The sequence below is a fragment of the Gigantopelta aegis genome, chromosome 6 (assembly GCF_016097555.1).
Source record: "Gigantopelta aegis isolate Gae_Host chromosome 6, Gae_host_genome, whole genome shotgun sequence".
NCBI classification, from domain to species: Eukaryota; Metazoa; Mollusca; class Gastropoda; order Neomphalida; family Peltospiridae; genus Gigantopelta; species Gigantopelta aegis.
The window spans coordinates 42385163-42407000 of NC_054704.1; the positions used below are offsets into that span (position 1 = coordinate 42385163).

The window sequence follows — 21838 nt, forward strand, 5'->3', positions numbered from 1 at the left end:
ATTAGTTCCCGACGTCGCCATCTGGTTTAATGTGAAGCGCATAAAACAGTCTAGCGGACGTTAGCGACAAGCGGTTGACTGAACTTACTCCTGGGCTGAGTTCAGCCGGACGGACTGAGCAGAAAAAACAAGTTCGCCCGACTGTTTTATGCGCTTGACGTTAAACCAAATGACCACGTTGGGAACCAATCAAATATATAGTTCCGGCTGAACTTGGGGCTGCGCTTAGTTCAGCCAAACTGAGCAGGAATGAAAACGTTCACAAGGCTGGTTTATGCGCTTCAAGTTAAAGGTTCTAATAGACCAAATCAAATCCTATTGTCGATAATGTTAACGTTTATTAATAAAACGGATATGAGCAGCCTATCAACATACCCAAGTATAGCAATAAAAAGTGTGGCACCTCACATCTAATCTACCTGCAAGAAAAAAATGGGGGGTCACATACCATTTAAGAGATTTAATTAATGTTTTTAATATCAACCGTCGTGTTTTGCTGAAAATTGCAGTTCCATTTTTGGGGGTACTCCACATTAGTTTCAACCTCTGGTATATACTGCATAACAACTGTATAACAAATAAACTGTATTTATTTATTGTCAATGGATAATAGTATTTGCACAAATAAGCAAAGTCACATATTACTATCAATCACACCCACAGCTGCTTTTACTCCGTAAATATTTGAGGTGCACCTCGAACTTTGACACGGAACTCTCTTCTTTGGTACTATCCAACCTAAACTAAATGTAGACATATTGGACCCGTCAACGAATTCGCCAATGTTGGCATCGCTCGCTGTTGCTGGAATGGTGGCAGGTGTCTGGTGTTGTTGAAAACATAACACCACGATAAGTGACAAAGTTAGGCCTACCTGTCAATAACGGAGTGATATATTAAGCTTCTGGGTTTAGGGATGTCAGATGCTGGGGTCGTATCCAAGTAATATCATAGACGTACGGGCTTCTATTTTTGTGGGAGGGGCATGCTGAGTTTTGCCCGAATTAAATAAAAATGGACAACAACGTTTATTTATCTTAGCATTATTGCCAAACAGCTATATAGGGTAGCATACGAATCATGAATTATGGAAATACACGGTCAAAACGTTTCAGGCTAGCTCGTGTCGCCCAAATATCTATATAATTTTTGTCCGAATTTGATGATTGTCCTCAGCACCAGGGGAGCAGTTGCCTCCCTGCCTCCCTGTCTCGTACTCTTATGCGTAGTATAATGGTTCCAGAGTGCATAGCTCTTTCGAGGGGTAAAGGCGAGTACACAAACTCATTTCTCATTCCTCACAAACCGCTAACCTCTTAACAGTTGTTCTAGACCAATAAATGAGCTGTTTGCTGATGGGTATTCAAGTTTAATATTAGATATAAGTAAACACGAACAAATAAGAATAAAATGAAAACACTTGACCTGTGTCAAGTATATACGGTTGTCTCCTTCAATCAAAATTGGTTCTATCCTGTAGACACCAAGGTGTTTGGTAGTTGGTACGATGATGTTAAGATGGTAGACATCTTAACGTCATCCTACCAACTACCTTGATGTCTACAGGATAGAACCAATTTTCAAAAACGCTGACAATTTTTTATATGCCAGATTTGGGTTTTATAATAAATGGTAATGAAGGAAGGAAATGTTTTATTTAACGACGACCTCAACACATTTTATTTACGGTTATATGGCGTCAGACATATGGTTAAGGACCACACACAGATACTGAGAGAAACCCCGCTGTCGCCACTTTATGGGCTACTCTTTTCGATTAGCAGCAAGGTTTTTTTTTTTCTATGCACCACCCACAAACAGTATAGTACATACCACGGCCTTTATTACACTAGTTGTGGAGCACTTGCTGGAACGAGAAATAGCCCAATGGGCAAATTGTAATGACTACTTCGTCCTAGGTCAGCTCACTGGTCTGACCTGAGACAGGGGTGCCTGAAACCATTCGGGTATATGAGCACGTAAATAAAGTTCCGAGTCAGAGTCTGGTAATGACCAGGAAAGATACACATTTCAGAAGTTTGTTTGGTTTAACGACACCGCTAGGGCACATTTATTAATTAATCATCGGCTATTGGATGTCAAACATATGATCATTCTCGTAGTTATCAGAGGAAATCCGCTACAGTTTTTCTAATGCAGCAAGGGATTTTTTATATGCACTTTCTTACAGACAGGAAAGCACATACCACGGCCTTTGACCAGTTGTGGTGCATTGGTTGGATAGAGAGAAACAAAAAACAGTAAGTTGCATGGATCCACCGAGGTGGTTCGATACTGTGATGCAAGCACTTCAAGCGAACACTCAACTGACTGAGGTAAATCCCGCCCCACACATTTCAGAGTAGCAAACGCCTTTCAGAAAGGAGTGCGGTGTAGCTTATTGGTAGATCGCTTACATGAGATGCGATGGGTTGCAGCATCTAAACACTCGATAGACTCGAGCTGTTTTCCCGTGTCACTCAGTGCCTAGAGGAAACTGCATACAAAGAAGGAAACAAAGAAAGAAAGGAACAAAGAAAATAACAAGAAAAAGAAGAAGATATATTTTATGTAATGATACGTTTTCGGCAGTGGATTTGTTGTGTTTCTGTCTCCACCAAGTATCAAAATAACCAGGTTAGACACAAATTCTGTTTGTCCGTTATCCGTATGCGTAAATCTTAACAATCACTGAAAATGCAACTAGGGCCGTACCCTCCGGGGGGGCAGGGAGGGGGGGGGGGGGGCTGGAGGGCAGCCCCCCCCCCCCCCCCCCCTGAGAATCTTGTCCTTTTTTTTTTTATATATATCTCCAGTAATAGCATAGAAATGTCAGGGTTTAATTTGTATAGTGTTTAATTCCCTGTATTTTGTATGTCATACGCTCAGGTAATATTCTAGAGGTTATAATATGTTATACGGCTACAGGTCTCTGACCGTCCATATTAAATAATAATACTGTATATCGAGACCAACGCGCTAAAAATAGAACAGGAAATGCATAACGGAAACCCTAATAGTTTGATATTTCGAGAATACAAAATCTAAAATGGCAATATCCAATTCTCCAATTTCTGATGCGCCTAGCGCTAAGAAGGCAAAGAGATACACACAGCAAAATGTATCGTCTTTTTTTCACAAATCAACAAGGTAAGTTGCTGTTAAGTCTTGAAAAATTACCATTTGCATTAATGTTGACACAATCGATGTCACGGACACGATGTGTTCAGTTGAATAATAAAATTAATGCTGATTGTATATTGCCTAATCATCTTAATAGACCCTACTACTACTGTCCCTACTATTATAAAATAATATAAAAGTGTTGGGTTTTTTTGTGTGTTTTTTTGTTGTTGTAATGAGGTGAGTTAATATAGCTGTATTCCTACAGAATCGTTTCCAGAAACAAAATGCGTGCACATAAGTTGCACCAAGGCATGCGTTGTCAAAGCTGCGTTCACCGACACGTGTTCACGAACGCTAAGGGACTGTCTAAAAATGTCATCACTTCTCCTTAAAGGAATAACCCTCTAATACTTTTCAACACCCCCTACCCCATCCAAACTAATTTAGTCAGGGAAAAAGCAGGTGTTGAAATGTTTTGTGCCACAACACTTGTAGGACGAAACTGACAAGGTGTATCTTAAATGACAGACTCGGCAAATCTTGAAACAAATCGGAAACAGGACATTTACGTATAATTGCCGAGACTAGTTTACGTGTAGTTCGTGAAAATGTTTGTTAAAGGTGCTTTGTCTGTTTTTCTATATTTTAATATGTTTTACTAAAACAAAATATAAGCAATACTGCAGTTTAAAAAAATTCGTGCAGTTTTTTTTCTATCAACGAATATCGTCCTCTGTCCACACGCAAGGCTCAGATTTTGACGCCATTTCTCTGTTAACCTGCCGTTTGGCTGACCGCTTCCAGAACTAATATATAGGAAAATGGCGTCAAAATGTGAGCGATGTATGTTGACAGTGGACGTTATTCGTTGATTGAAAACGCACACGAGTTTATTAAAACGGCAGTTTTACTTGTATTTTGCATTAGTAAAATATATTAAAAGATAGAAAAACAGGTTTAGAATTTCACTTTATAAATAAATAATAAATTAAAAAAAAACAGTAAAAAAAAAAAACCGAACTTTTGGACACTTCCTTTTTCGACTTTTTATTTGCATGGGCGTTTTACCCCCCTCCCCTCCCCCCCCCCCCTCCTCACCTCTCTCCCCTTCCGCGGGTTATTCGGTTAGAGAGAAGTGATGAAATTTTGATGGTCCCTAACGTTCACGAGCGCTTTGATTGAAGTCGACGACACATGATTGTGAACTTTCTTATTTGCTTGGTACACAATAAATATTGCATATCTTACCATAACTTGATGTTAAATTAATTTATAAAATTTAGTGCCCCCCCCCCCCCCCCCCCCCCATGGATTTTGGTCAGGGTACGGCCCTGCAACGTCTCTGTACTCGTATACTTACACGTCTACGTATCGATTCACTCTAGGCATTATGCATTACGTATACGGTTACGGATTACGGACAGAATTTGCGCATTATACATGAAACATCCTTCACAAACCATGTTGTTAAACAAATACCCACATCCCTTTCCTTTTTTCTTTTTTTTTAAAGAAAACAATTGTATGCGTGTAGCCTCTGTGAACGGTAGTGTAGGCATTTCATTCACAAGATGCATAAGTTGGGGTCATTCATTATCACTTGACAACCAATTACCCGGCATTATCTTTCCGCCGTTCATTTTTGTTGGCAATAGTTCTGAGGTATCTTGCCGGTTGCAGCGGCTGTTGGCAGGAATCAACGCTATCGATCTCAAACTCGACCTTACTTCTGGTTGCCGCATTCTTCCTGACTCCAGATTAGAGCGAAATTCAGAATCGGGCAGACAACAAAAGTGGGGAGATAGAGAGCTCTGTTTTTCACGTCTGTGTGTACACACGTCTGCAAACCATTTGCTCGCATGCACGATTTCGCAGGCGATTACACCCTACGCAGATGTTGCATGCAGCATCAGGATATGAATGACGTAGACAAATCCGGGTTGCATGTCAAACGAAGGTAAGAATTGTTTGTCGGTTTGTTAACGAACATTCTATCGATTTCTGTTGGTCATACGTTTTAATTCCAAGTGAGAAGATGTCAACAGTGTTTCGCTGTCACGATTCCACGCTACGGCTTTTGCGTGACATGGCATGAGAATGGGGATGGGGTGGGGAGCGGGGGCAATTACGAATTCGTAGCCTTCTCATTGGCGTTAGAGCTCGCAGTTTTGTATTGGGTGGGGAGTGTGAGGGCAGGCTGAGTTTGACACAAGTAAACGAAAATGCCCGAATTTGGAAATCCCAAAACAACATTTATTCATATTAGCATTACTGCCAAACAGCTATATATCGTGTTGCATATGAATCACTACGCATTTTCACCTGAATTACAACTAATATTGTGGTTAGAATGATGCAAATACATGGTGAAATGGTTTGAATCCAGCTCATTTTGCCCTAGTATCTCTATGGTTTTCCCACGAATTCGAGTATTTGACCAACACCCCACCCTCACAACCCACCCCCATCCGAACCCCCACACACCCCAACCACACCCCCGTCTGGTAAACTTAGAACATTTGTCTAGTATGTATAATGAAACACAAATATACACTGATTGTATTTAACAGGGTTGCGATGCAAATCGAATCATATGATGCCATAATCCCATCCATACAGTGGGGGTTTTTGTGTGGGGTTTTTCTACTTTTCTCGCCTTTCCCACCATCTCCTCCCTCGTTTTGTCACAGCTCTATGCTAGGTATGTTTGGTATTATGCATTATTTCAGGCGCTGTACGTGTTTAAAAGCACAGTTGTATGACAAACATAACTCGATTTGTCGCACAGTTTGCATCCTTACGATTCCTGAAATATTCTACGTGTGACATGCCACACCAAAATACAAGTTCTCTCTCCTTATATATTTAATTTCAAACATCAACTGCGAGTACACATTTTTGAAGAACTTGTAGATTACATTTTTCACATTTGGAGCAACTGGTAGCCTGTGCAAAACTAAATCGCATTTATTATGCAAAACCGGTTTCCCTATTTACGTGGAAAACGCAGTCACCTCAGTTCACACGTATGAAGCAAAACCGGTTTCCCTATTTACGTGGAAAACGCAGTCACCTCAGTTCACACGTATGAAGCAAAACCGGTTTCCCTATTTACGTGGAAAACGCAGTCACCTCAGTTCACACGTATGAAGCAAAACCGGTTTCCCTATTTACGTGGAAAACGCAGTCACCTCAGTTCACACGTATGAAGCCATTTATATTACACACTTGCAGCAGCAACTTGTAGTAGCCTGTATACAGAGTGCGGAAATTGGTCACGTAAAACGAATATTCGATTTGTTGATCAATTCCTCTTTATTGACTTAGAACTTTACAACTAATTGGTACGTTGACGAGGCATGCTACACATGCACACGTTCCCGTAGGAGTTAGGACCCGCAGTAAAGCCAGAACGAAGTGGTGTTTTTGAAATAGGGCCGTGTTCAATATGGTCGGGCTTCTTTTTTTTTTTTGGTGCAGAGCGGGCGTGGAATACTAAATATGGAACCATCAAACAATCGATCCTAATGTTATCAATAACAATCTGAGTGGGTGTTCCAACCAGTGCACCACGACTGGTATATCAAAGGTTGTGATACGGGTTCTCCTGTCTATGGCAAAGTGCGTATAAAAGATCCCATGCTACTAATGGAAAACAATATGGCGGAATTACCTACTGTGTGGTATCCAATAGCAGATGATTAATTAATCAATGTTTTCTAGTGGTGTCGTTAAACAAAACCAAACTTTAAAGGGACATTCCTGAGTTTGCTGCAATTTTTAAGATGTTATCGACTAACACAGACTTTTTAACGATTGTAATTGCATATCAAATATATTTTTCTGCATCAAATATTAGTGGCTGTATATTAAACGTGTTTCTGATCGTTCTAATATTTGTACTAGGTTAAATTTCATTTTATTTCCTAAAATATGATTTTTTCGTACGTACGAAATTATTTAAAGACAAAATCCTGTTTAGGCTTCTTATAAATATTATGACGACCAGAAATACATTGAATATACAGACATTGATATTCTAAACAAGAAAATATATTTAATTTGTAAGTTTAATCGTTGAAATATTTTATTAGTCAGAAACATCTTACAATGCAGCAAACTCAGGAATGTCCCTTTAACCATGCAGTATAATGTTCAGATTTTTCAAAATTAAGCACACGGGAGGTATGTGGTGTGTGGTGGGGGGGGGGGGGGGGGGGAGATACCGTAATACTTATTTTATGCCAGGTGTGTCTGTTGTAACTGGGTGAGCCATTTAGCTCAGTCGGTTGAGTGCCCGTTTGAGGTGCTTGCGTCGCAGGATCGAATTACATCGGTGGATCCATTCAACTGACTTGGGGGGTCGTTCCAGTCAGTGCACCACAACTGGTCAAAAGCCGTGGTATGTGCTTTCCTGTCTGCGGGAAAATGAGCATAAAAGATCCCTTGCTGCATTAGGAAAAATGTAGCGGGTTTTCTCTGAATTACCAAATGTTTGACATTCAATTACCGATGATTAATTAATCAATGTGCTTTAGTGTTTTCGTTAAACAAAACACACATTTTAACTGTTGTAATTGTTTTAATACGGATCGTTGATACAAATACAATTTCATTATGTGGGTGGACAGTGTACAAAAGCAATTTGCCTCCTGACCAAGCCATACAATCAGTTCTTGGACAGGCCTTCCCAGACAGCTTCTAGCGTCAGCTATCTATATGTTTCTTTAATAAATCGCGAAATTATTGGTGTTGAGAGGTCGTTAATCCATGCCAGCGGTACATCATTCGTGCAAACAGCACGGGAATTAGGTCTTTGGGGCACATATTGCCGTCGGCGTTATACGTATAGACTATTCCTCCCGTTTTAGAGTTCGTAACTCGTGTCATCATCTGTTCAACAGGATAGATGCAGCGGTACTGTCTTCATGTGAGAAGACGTCAAACTAAGTACTAATAACTGTAGTTGGATTGGTCAGTTTGAAAAAAAGGACAGATATTTATTTTTCACAGCTCTATGGACGATGTTTGAAGTTATTTAATGAATTTAACATATGTATAATTTAGCTTTAACACCGAAAACCAATAGCCGATGGTTTTGTTCCTGGCTGGTTCCGTTAAATATTAATTTATTAATTCATTCAGATTCATTTTATTCATACATTCATTCTACGATTGGTACATCACAGACCTATGTTTGAGAGGTATTAGGTCATAAGATTGATCTATTTTGGTGTATACATTGGGGTTGGGGTTTTTTTAATAGATTGAACCAGTATATTATAACTGGTATATCATTGGCTGTGATGACCCCAGAAACTAATCGACAAGAGTAGCAGACGTGGCGTTAGCGGGTTCCGCATATTGTTTTCTAGATCAAGTGTTTGATGTGTTCACATGCTCATATCCCGAGAATTCAAACATGTAGGAACAGGCTGTGAATTAACTTTTTACAGTGATTCATGAGTGCTTGTTATCACAGCTATGCATATTCCACTGAGCTCTATTCTGTGCAGGTTTGCGTTTTCTCTCAGTCTTGAGAGTGGCAGTCCTCCTGAGGGCGGCGCGGAGATATGAAACATTATGTATTTCCTATGGGAGTGGCGGTCCTCCTAAGGACGGGAGTATGATAGTGGATCATAGAAGCAACGACTTTGTATGACATCCTTTTGACTCCGCCTTATGCAGAGATACGATTTCGATATCGGAATACGGTTTTATCGTTCAGATTAGCATCAGGAATTGTTCCCATAGTAAGAAAGAACAAGCTTGGGCGTGGGTAATTTCTGACATTTTTTCTTTCAAAGAGAACTATTTAAGCACGCTTGCCGTGGCCACAACTTATGACCAAGTACCACAATTTTCAAACTTTAAATACGCAATGGCCGTAGAATAAAATGTACCGGGATGTCGTTAAACACAAGCGTTTCCTTTACTTCCCATGTAGACCGCTGGTGTTCATCCATTGTAACCTCATCTTTCCGGACTTGATTTGGACGAGATTTCACGAGAAAACAGTTTAGCCCACTGATTGTTCAGCTTGATGTTGATCTTATCTTGTTATATCTATTGTGTCAGGGTTTTGCCAAGCGCCGGTTGTTCCTTTGGGACACGTTTTGATCGAATCTCTGCTCCGGTGCTTAGCAAAATCACCAAGGATACAAGTTTAAGTCTGATGGAAACGAAGTCTACAAATTTGAATCAAGATAATTTACAATTCTCAGATGAATCTCCGTCAGTCGCAACACAAAAGTTACAAATTATACAGTTGATTGTGAATAATTCTCTTTTTTTTTAATCAAATGTCGCATGGTGCTGGCGATTGCATAACCCAAACTAGTTTCGTCATAAAGAAGGGTTGATTTACTCTCCAATTTTCTTGGGTTGTGGTGTGTGTGTGTGTGTGTGTGTGTGTGTGTGTGTGTGTTTCAGTCTTAAGAGTCAATTTTATGTATATATGTATGTAGTCATTTCAGTATATTTATGTGTTGTCATGTGTTATATTTCTTGTGAATGCAAAACAGCCGCCGGCGGGACGTAGCCCAGTGGTAAAGCGCTCGCTTGATGCGCGATCGGACTAGGATCGATCCCTGTCGGTGGGCCCATTCGGCTGTTTCTCGTTCTAGCCAGTGCACCACGACTGGTATATCAAAGACTGTGGTATGTGCTATCCTGCCTGAGATTGGTGCATGTAAAAAACTCCCTTGCTGCTAATCGAAAAGAGTAGCCCATGAAGTGGCGACAGCGGGTTTCCTCCCTCAATGGTCCTTAATCGTATATGTCCGACGCCATATAACCGTAAATAAAAAACGTGTTGAGTGCGTCGTTAAATAAAACATTTCCTGTCCTGCAAAATAGCTATTCTTAACATCATTAATTTGATCAAATGGATGAGTGGCATATTATTTCAAGCTACAGTTATTTCAGTAGACTTAAGACACAAGTCATACGTAATCAATATGTTTCGAAATGAACAAATAGTTCATCCTCCTACTATAAATGAATACAAAAAGAAGCACCGATGAATATTCATTAAAATCATATTTAGTCATTATTTTCTGGCTTTAACAACGTTCACTGTCCTTCAGTGCCTTTAATATCTCTCATTTAAACAAAGGTACACGATAAAACGATACAGATTGGCTTTTTGAAGACAATGATATCGAGCAGGAATATATTTAAATGCTGTAGGTGGCATACTGGATATTTTCGTCTTTGGTAGGTATTGTGTTACAGCTCTTGACGTACATTTTTGGAATACTTTTACTTTTAGTATCAGTCGTGGTCATTGCGTTGGGCGAAATCTAACGCTCGCGAGTCGGTATAGCGCTTGCTCGAGGTGCTTGCGTCGTAGGATCGTATCACCTCAGAGGACCCATTTTCTGACTGGATTTTGTCCCGTCCGAACCAGTGCACCACGACTGGTATATCAAAGGTCGTGATATGTGCTGTCCTGTTTGTCAGAAAGCGTATATGTCAGAATTACCAAATGTTTTACTTCCAATAGCCGATGGTTAAATCAATGTGATCTAGTGGTGTCGTTAAAAAATAAAACATTCTCTCATTGGATTTTTGCCCGTACCAACCAGTGCACCACGACTGGTATATCAAAGGCCGTCATATGTTTTACTTCCAATAGCCGATGGTTAATAAATCAATGTGCTATGGAGGTGTCGTTAAGCAAAACAAACTTTAACTTTGTGGTGATTGCGTCTTGATTGTTTGGATCAAATTGATGGACATTTCATATCCATTCAGGTCGTGATCTAATCTAAACAAATATTAAAATTCATAATTCGTGGTTTCCTTTCCTACACATGTATGGTGTAGCTGTTTTCGGAATTTGAGATACCCGAAAATCAGCTTTGATTAGCTCGTTAATACATTTAGTTTATTTCTATGCTTCTTTATTATAAACGTAACCAGCTGTAGATTTGTTTGTACACTGTTATTAGGACAAATAAGTATGTTATTTTTGGTTACACATGGATGCTTCTAGGTGATGACCAGGTCACCAATGTCATACCGCCAATGAAAAACTACACGATGGAAATCGATTACACTGTGACGTATAGTTAACCTGACATTCGTGTGTCTGTGACGCGTACGTCAGCTACAAATGCAACGGCTGTAAATAACTGTTAGTCGAAAACGATGTTAAAATTTGCTTACAACCTTAGGATATGTAAGAAATAGAATAGTTTATTTCTATGCTTCTTTATTATAAACGTAACCAGCTGTAGATTTGTTTGTACACTGTTATTAGGACAAATAAGTATGTTATTTTTGGTTACACATGGTTGCTTCTAGGTGATGACCAGGTCACCAATGTCATACCGCCAATGAAAAACTATACGATGGAAATCGTTTACACTGTGACGTATAGTTAACCTGACATTCGTGTGTCTGTGACGCGTACGTCAGCTACAAATGCAACGGCTGTAAATAACTGTTAGTCGAAAACGATGTTAAAATTTGCTTAAAACCTGAGGATATGTAAGAAATAGAATAATACATTCGTGTCCGTTAGATACCATTTATTTTACAACTCGTTGTTTATAAAAGTATGAACTCGCTTTCGCTCGTTAGATACATTTTAGAACACTTCGTTGTGAGATAAATGGTATCTAACGGCCACTCATGTATTATTCTCCATTTAACTAACCCTCTAATGAATGTGTTTCTTTCTGTTTTACTTTATTTGACTAAAGGAATAATTTTTGAGAAACCGTTAACTGTAACTTTCTGGTGCTGTTTTTGTATTAAATCTATATCGTATAAGGTTAAATAATAGAATACGGGAATGGGGTCACGTCCACAGAGAGACGGGAAATGCATTTCTGAAGAAACGACTTCGTTTTATTACATCATAAATTAGCTCTTGTTCGTTACTATGAAGAAAACACATCTGATTGATAGTCATTATGACTTTACTATGATATATTGCATACTACTCTTGTTACTGCGGCTGTTGATGATAATGGCGGCTGTTGATGATAATGGCGGATGTTGATGATAATGGCGGCTGTTGATGATAATGACAGTCATTACTTAAGTATGGCTACGCTTACAGTTAAGGTTTAGCAGAGGCGGCTCCAGGTGGCGGCTCCAGGTGGTAACAAGGAGACCTAAATATTTAAAGTTTGTGTTGTTTAAAGGGACATTCCTGAGTTTGCTGCAATGTTTTAAGATGTTATAGACTAATAAAATATTTCTACGATTAAACTTACATATTAAATATATTTTCTTGTTTAGAATATTAAAACGACCAGAAACACATTGAATATACAGACACCGATATTCTAAACCAGAAAATATATTTAATATGTAAGTTTAATCGTAGAACTATTTTATTAGTCGGAAACATCTTACAATGCAGTAAAACTCGGGAATGTCCCTTCAACCAGTAGAGCACATTGATTTATTAATCATCGACTATTGGATGTCAAACATTTGGTAATTCTGACACTAGTCATCAGAGGAAACCCGATACATTTTCCCATTAGTAGCAAGGGATCTTTTATATGCACTGTCCCATAGACAGTATAGCACATACTACGGCCTTTGCGATGCCAGTCGTGGTGTACTGTCTGAAACAAATAATGGGCCCACTGACGGGGATTGATCCGAAACCGACCGCGCATCAGTCGAACGCTTTACCACTGTGCTACATCCCACCCCTGTCCCCTAAATATATTAAAGTACTTCTTTTTTTCTGGGGGAAATCTGATTTTACTTGTTTTAGTCTTCGGTGGGTTTCCCTTTTCACGGGTTGATCTATGTGTCCTTTTTCCCCTCCCCCACACAAATATTTTCCGTGGATCCAGCCCTGTCAAATTCAGTGGCCTGGACATCCAACTTCGCTATCTACGCAGAATAGGGCTGAGTTCAGCCAGACTGAGCAGAAAAACGTCCGCTAGACTGGCTTATGCGCTTCACGGTAAACCAAATGGTCACGCTGGGAACTAATCAAATAGTTCCAGAACGTTAGGGAATTATTTGCTGGCTGAACTTGGGGCTGATGTTAACGGCTTTTGTTATTCTGAAAGGAAATCCGCTACCGCCAAATAGGCTGGTCTGGCTGATTAGCACCAATGTCATGTCATGTCATAGGGTTTTACGTGCACATTCAGAACAAGCTGTTGTAGCGCACGCCTGTCGTGGGCGCAAGAGCCGGCCTTGGCCGGCTCCTCCGTCCATGACAGGAAAGGATTAGCACCAACGTATTTTATTATATATATATTAATAATAATGTCTAAAGTACACGACAGTCCAAGGAAGGATTCAAAGCCATCATCCACAAGCCTTAAAAGCGATGACTTATAATAAATAACCACTACGTCACCGAGGCAAATGTTCAGATGTTTTTCAAACACATGTCATTGGCTTGGTTATCACCATTGCATTATATATTATGATACCAGGCTGTAGAAAACACCCATGGTAATCAATATTTGTCCTCAGTTGCCATAATAATCAATATGTTTTTAATTATTTCACTGCCACCAAAAGATGCAAAGTTGCATTCAGCCTTTGTGTGTTATTTAACCGAAATCATAACACTTATTACAGTTAGCCTTGAGACGTCGAGACAGTTGATACATAATTTAGTCGTTGGCGCCCGTACACGTCGTGTATGGGCGTATCACATCAAGGCTGATCTACGATCCCAGACGTTGTTGTTGTGTTAACGGTAATATGCATTACGTTGGCGACGATATGCTTATGTTTACGTTTTGTTTTTCTAGCCTGCCTTTGTAGCGTTCTGCATGAATGCAGCTGTTCCAATGATGTAAGGAATTTAGGCAAAATCAAGAGTATGGACAACGACGAATGTTTTACCAGACAGACAGACAGACAGACAGATATTTTTTTTTATTAAAGTCTCACCCAATATATATATATGAAGGAGTTTTGCAGGTTTATATACCACAAGATTTCAAACATGCCCATCACGAGTTTATACATATAACAGTAAAGTTTGTTTATTTTGTTTAACTACACCACTAGAGCACATGGATTTATTAATCATCGGCAACTGGATGTCAAACATTTGGTAATTCCTATATATAGTCCTAGACTGCACAGTAAAACTCATGAGAAACATTCTTAATGAACAATATAAAGACCACGCCTTTTGGAGTTGTGAGAGACTAAAAATCACTTTTCATATCCAGGGGATGGACTTAGCCCTGTGGTAAAGCGCTCGCTTGACATGCGGTCGGTCTGGGATCGATCCCCGTCAATGGGCCCATTGGGCTATTTTTCATTCTAGCCAGTGCACCACGATTGTGCTATCCTGTCTATGGGATAAAAAAAAAACCCACCAAATTGTTAACATCCAATAGCTAATGATTATCAAATTAATGTGCTCTAGTGGTGTCGTTAAACAAAACAAACTGTTTTCTTTTTTTTCATATTCCATATCCCATAGTACTGCATCAGTAGGAATGTACTTCTCCACCCACGAAAAGAATCGGCAAGCTCTATTTCACCTGAAACAAATATAGTCTGGTCCAAGATGTGCTTGAAAGTAATAATATATTTTGTTCGCAAGCGTTTTTAAAACCATAAGACATTATCACTATGTATTCGTCTTACTGAACCACAAAGAAATCTTGATAAATTTTGTTCGAGTTAGATCATTTGTACATCACATCAATTTGACAAACATAATCGATGATGGTAAATGTACTTATTTCTCGGATCATAGAAAATTGTGTATGTTTATTAACCTTCAGGGCACGTCTCTTTAGCAAACAGTCAGTGCTTCCGATCTACGTGTCCAGGAAACGTACTTGGAAATTGATTAATCACGAACACGCGAATTTGTATTACAAGATAGGTGAAACGGTGCAAAGGATGTAGGTGTAATACTTCATTACTGGTCGGTGTCTGTTGGATGGTGAATATAAAAGAACCCTTGCTACTAATATGGCAAAAATGTAGCGAATTTCCTCTCTCATTATGTTTGTCAAAATTACCAAATGTTTGACATCTAATAGCCGATGATTAATAACTAAATATGCTCTAGCGGTGTCCTGTCCCGGACTTAGCCACTGGCGTTGTCAGACACCAAGCTAGTGATGGGCATGCTTAAAATCTTGTGGTATATAAGCATGTAAAACTCTTTCAAGTTCAAGTTATAGCGGTGTCGTTAACCAAAACAAACATTAACTTTAACTTTAACTTTTAACAACATACTTTGTCGTTTTAAAGGTGACCAGACCATTATTAGGATCGGACTGTCAACGGCCCTCGCTATTGATTTTGTAAATTTATTTGGCGTCCTCCAGGGCAGTCTCTAGAAAATTGCGATCCCTTGCACACAGCAGACTTCGTTTTCGTTCATTTGGCAAGGAAGCCAGATAAAACAGCTAAAAAATTAATTTTGCCTTTCCGCCTTGACGCCAGGCGGCAAGTCCGAACGCCATTTGTAACAAAGCCCACATGATTTATTTGCCTGCCAATACAGCTCTGTCTTTGATACCTACTAATGAGGTTGTTGTTGCTGCTGGGTTTTCAAAGCGCACCTGGTTCTGTGTATCGGATGACGTCTGTGGTGGCGTGGAGCAGCTGGAAGGAACTCACGATCTGGGGGCCGTGTTTAGAGAACCATTCATTACAAATGTTGCCAAAATGCAAGGTCGCATGTAATGCTATGTTAGGTAGAGGTGGATCTAAGGGGGGGGGGGGGGGGGGGGGGGGCAAATTTTGCGACAGTTATAATTTTATTATGTATTAATTTTCATTTAAGTTTCCTTGGCATTCCGGCTCATGTCACTGGGCCCCCCCCTAAATAGATTTTCTGGATCCGCCACTGTTAGGCAAATACACCGGCCTCGGTGGTGTAGTGGTTAAGCCATCAGACATAAGGCTGGTAGGTACAGAGTTCGCACCCAGAGCGAGTTTTAAAGACTCACTGGGTAGGTGTAAGGCCACTACACCCTCTTCTCTCTTACTAACTACTAACAATTAACCACTAACCCACTATTCTGGACAGACAGCCCAGATAGCTGAGGTGTGTGCCCAGGACAACGTGCTTGAACCTTAATTGGATATAAGCACGAAAATAAGTTGAAATGAAATGAACGCATGTATGCTATGTAAGGCAAATACACCTGCCTTGGTGGCATAGTGATTAAGCCATCGGACATAAGGCTGGTAGGTACTGGGTTCGCACCCAGCTACCGGCACTCACCCAGATGGAGTTTAACGACACAGTGGACAGGTATAAGGCCGCTACACCGACTTTTCTCTCATTAACCACACACAATTGAACGCTGAATCTCTGTCATGGACAGACAGCCCATATAACTGATGTGTGCCCAGAACAGCGTGCTTGAACCTTAATTGGATATAAGCACGAACTTAAGTTCAAATGAATTAATGAATAGGCAAATACTTAGCAGTCGCGCAGTCATTGTTGATGCCATGACCATAGTTAGCTAAGTCATATGAATACCAAATTATAATCCTTAGTATGTATCATATAACCACATAATATTCCCTTTCATATATTTAAAATACTTAGTCAGCCGAATAATTCATCCAATAGTGTGCTCTAGAGGTGTCATTAAGCAAAACAACTTTCGTGGCAATTTACCAATTTTTTCGCAGTTATGGCCCTTGAACTTAGAAAATACGAAAATGTGTTGGGCCCGGTAGGGGACATGTATTGATTTAGCAGTACTCTCAGAATGTTTAACTTTTTTCTGAGACACCTTATGGCTGATGTTTGTTTCGTTTTGCTGTTGATATTGTTTGTTTGGGGGGTTTACTTGTTGTCGTTGTTTTGTATTTTGTTTGTTTGTTGTTGTTTTGTTGGGTGGTTTTTGTTTGGGGTTTTTTTTTTTTGGGGGGGTTGTTTTTTTAGGGTTTTTTTTTGTTGTTGTTGTTTCTGTTGGGATATTTGTAAGGGGGTCGTGCTGGGGTGTCTTTAAACATTAATTCATTACCAGATGTGATTCAAACATCTGATACATTAACCTTCGGTCTCGGCTAATGAATTATTGGTATGGCTAGTAGAAAATATGACTCTATTACTATAACACATAGGGCACATAATCAAATGTCGAATACTGGGTGAAGACGACTACACTGGCTTATTTCACTGACCACACGCAGCTACACCAATAAACCAAAGCCCTCAAATATCTCACAACTAACCCACTCTCATCAAACTATCAACAATTCGGATAGATAACAGATGTGTCCAGGAGAAAATACTTGAAAAGCCATACACTATTTAACACGATGATTTTGAGTAAAGGCTCACAATGAGGATTATTTACTATTTGCACAGTTTAAGCAGCATCACGTCATTTTAATTGTGTTTGGTCGTAAACCTTGGAAGGTTTTAAAATGTATTAAAATAGGCATTAAGAAGCTAATTTTCGATAGTGTACTGAGAAATTTGCGAATCCAATTGCGTATTTTGCAACTGGTGTGTTTCAAAATGTATTATAACATACATTGAGAGGCTAATTCGCGAACAGTTGTACTGAATGGATAATCTGCGAATGCATAGAGATTATTATACCAGCTTGTGTGTCGTACTGATTTTACGAAACGAATGTCAGGATTATTGTATTACCCTCGCTCTCGCTCGGGTAATACAATAATCCTGACATTCGTTTCGTAAAATCAGTACGATTTACACGCGAGTGTAATAAATAGAGATTATTATACGAGCTTGTGTGTCTGGTTTGAAAAAAGTAACAAATTTAATTTATGCAAGAAACATTTAACACAACAGGCAAAAAAAGCCATGTTTTAAATTTAAAAAAAGTCAAATGAACTTTCTTTGTCGATAGAATACAGACTTCAGCTGTTTGATGCAATAGTTGTTCCTATATTACTATATGGTTGTGAAATTTGGGGATTTGAAAATATAAATATTATAGAAAAGATTCATATTCAATTGTTACGATATTTAGCGCCTGTCAGGAAAAGTACTCCAATATATATGTTATATGGTGAATATGGAAGAACACCTCTATCTCTGAAAATACATCTAAGAATAATTTGCTTTTGGTCACGACTGTTAACGGCTAAAAGCCTAAAACCATCTGTAAAGGCTTACCAAATAATGTATTACGATTTTATTCAATTCGGTATGCATTATAAATGAATAATTAACATCAGAGATCTATTTTACCAGCTTGGATTGAATAACGTTTGGGACCAGCAGTCATTTAAATCAGTAGAGTGGTTAAAAAGAGTTGTGAAGAGAAGACTGTCGGATCAGTATCTACAAACATGGAGAAATGACATCTTTACGACCAGCAAAGGAACTACTTATAGAATATTTAAAGACAAATTGGAAGTAGAATCATATTTTAACATTCTGGATAAAACAATGTACACAACAATTTTTCAAATCACGTTTTACCAGTTGAAAAGGGGAGGTGGACAAATATTTTATATGAAAATAGAAACTGTACGCTTTGTAATAGCAATATTGTTGGAGATGAATTTCATTATCTATTTATATGCAAAAAATTTAGACAAGAAAGATTAAAATATCTTAACAAATACTATGTAAATAGATCAAATATATACAAATTCCAGCAACTCTTCAGCTCAAAACGTATTAGTGTTTTTAAAACATTGTGTAAGTTATATCAATTATTAACAAACAATTTTGTGCTTCTTGACTTACGTGTAATTTTAACTGTTTTTAATATTTAGCTGCTCATCTGTTTGTATCGTGGTATATATGTTTCTGAAATCATCTTGACAATTTGTATGTTTATTGTTATTTATGTTCCTCTGATGCCACCGAATGGGGGCCATGAGAGTAAATAAAGTTCTGTTCTGTCGTACTGATTTTACGAAACGAGTGTCAGGATTATTGTATTACCCTCGCTATCGCTCGGGTAATACATGAATCATGACACGAGTTTCGTAAAATCAGTACGATTCACATGCGAGTGTAATAATTTCTTTATTATCCACAACATTATTTTCATGAATAACAAGCTAGGATCATGTCAAAACGTTTCAAACATAACTAAAAAGAGACGACGAAACGATGTCATTTTCCGATATGGCGTCATTTTGATAAGCGGTTACACTGTGGAAGCCGCATTAAGTTGTGACTTTGCTTCACACAATTGCGTCATTAGTTGTGCACGTAAAGTCATTATATTTCCCTGAATATCTTGAACTATTACTTATTTTTACAACCATTTTGTAGTTCGCAGATTTCATATAATGTTCGTGGCTAAGTGCAACTGGTGGGTCAAGATAAGCTCACGGCCACCCGTCATATTTACGGTGATTCATGAGCTCAAATCCATTAATGTCGTGATCGGTCCTTAAGAGAAACCATGAATCAGATTAAAACCGGTCAGTTCAATGAATACTCAGTGAAAGGAACCTATAAAGAAAACTGTTAATGGCTATGTGGCAAGAGTCATTGAAGCAACCGGCCTCGATGGCACAGTGGTTAAGCCATCGGCTGGTATGTACAGGGTTCGCAGCTCGGTACCGGCTACAGTTCAGAGCGAGTTCTTTAGGGTTCAGTGGGTAGGTGTAAGGCCACTACACCCTCTTCTCTCTCCCACTAATCACTAACCAACTAACAACTAACCCACTGTCCTCGACAGACATCCCAGATAGCTAAGGTGTGTGTGTCCAGGACAGCGTGTTTGAACTTTAATTGGATATAAGGACAAAAATAAGTTGAAATAAAATGAAATGAAGCAACCATAAAATATTAATTCGTGATTCAGCTTTCCTATACAGTTGTACGATTCACTGAATATGTTAACGTTTCTTCCGTTTAACGACAATACTAGAGCACACTGATTTATTCATCATCGGCTAATGGATGTCAGATATTTGGTATTTTGACTCATAGAATTCAGAGAAAACCCGCTACATTTTCCCATTAGCAACAAGAGATCTTTTCAAAATGCACTTTCCAGACAGACAACCATATACCAGTCGTGGGGCACTGGCTGGTACGGGTAAAACCCTATTAAAGAACGGGACCTCCGAGGAGGTTCGATCCTGCACGATTCACTGGAAGTTGTGTGACAACATCCTTTACAGAAGAAAAACAAACTATGAAATATTTATAGGAAAATTATGAAAAATATATCATAGGAAACTATCTTGCAGAATCATGAATGGAACATTTGATACTGTTTAGCGTACGAGGTACATACACCATAAGTTAATTACCGCTTTTTCCGAACTAGCATTTACAGACCGATAGTAATTATTAAAATCCACGGGATGGTGGTCTGGCATCTTGTTTTAGGAACAGATAATATAGACGGCTTTCTCGTCGGTGTGTCTTGCAGAGTTCAGTTAATGTTCTTCTGCTAATTAGATTCCAGATACTCCAGCGTGAAGCTTAGAAATCCAAATCTCGTTAAGGAGGCATTTGATGATAAAACATCAACAACAAACAGTTTACTGACATTATGATTATGACGTCTTCTTGGTTTCTGGAACTTTAGAATGGTGTATATTTATGTAAATGTACTGGTTAAGCGAAATGCCAGTCTCATCGGCGCTGTGTTTACCGTACTTTATCGAGTATATTACGGGGTTCGTATCCCCAGAATGGTTCCAGCTCAGAGTCTGTATGTATGCCCACATAAGACTGTCAAATCAAATGTCGGAATTTAACGTGCTTATATCAAATTAATGTTCAAACACGCTCACTGGGAGCACAAACTCTGATTTGCGCTAGAAATTGTGTCCTAGATGAGAAAATGGGGTAGGGATAAAAGAAGGCAACTGAAATTTGAGGGAAAAAAAGAAAAAGGCTCAGTGTATGTGGATATCTCTGTTATCAAGGGGACGGGATTTAGTCGGTTGACAAGGACAAAACATAAAATAGTTTCACGCGCATGCTTTATAGACAGGTATCATAATTTTCTGACATTTTCTGTAAAGCTACGTAAAAATCACGATGCCCTTGATGTTGTGCGATATAGCTGTAAATCCCATTTACTTTCGGGCGAAATATTGCTTATATTGTATATTATATAAATAGTTAGGGCTGTCGCCGTTTGAAACGTTTATATTGCTAAACTAAATTAAAGTATAATTAGTATTCTAAGTGTGTTGGTTTAGTAACCTGTTTTCATTGTTTTTGTTTCTGTTTAATTCACTTCACAGACGTTGACCATGATTTGAGAGTACAGGAGCTTGCTAAGCCAGGTTGACACTGTACGGATAGACGAATGTTAAGTTTGTTTTGTTTAACGACATCACTAGAGCATATTGATTTATTAATCATCGGCTATTGGGTGTCAAACATTTTGTCATTTTGACGCGTAGTTTTTAGAGGAATCCCGCTACATTGTCCCATTAGCAGCAAGGGATCTTTTATATGCACATCCCCAACTGACAGGACAGTATATACCTCAGCCGTTGATATACCAGACGTGGGGCACAAGCTGGTTAGACGATTATCATGTAACTCAGAATATAATACGCCACACCTCTGTGCTCCAAATCGCCGTTAATGTTTTTTGGACCGTCGCCGTAATTCAATTATAAATATATATTTTATAATATCAATAATGAATGGTATATGATGGTTAAGTAGACTGTTGAATAAAGTAATTTTCGGGACAAATCAAATATACATATTGTCAGGTAATATTTTGTCGGGTCATTAAATGGGTCAATGATCTGTGACTGTATGCCTTTAATTGACTTGCGCAGTCACGCAATTCTACAGGAA

The 21838-nt window shown here is 38.9% G+C and overlaps 1 long non-coding RNA gene across 1 annotated transcript in view; it reads left to right on the plus strand.

Moving 5' to 3' along the window:
* Positions 1-4940: 4940 nt before the first annotated feature.
* Positions 4941-21838, plus strand: part of LOC121374210 — a 74880-nt gene continuing 57982 nt past the window's right edge. The window contains exon 1 of the long non-coding RNA XR_005958202.1: positions 4941-5083. This is a non-coding gene — a long non-coding RNA (uncharacterized LOC121374210). The remainder of the gene's footprint in view (positions 5084-21838) is intronic.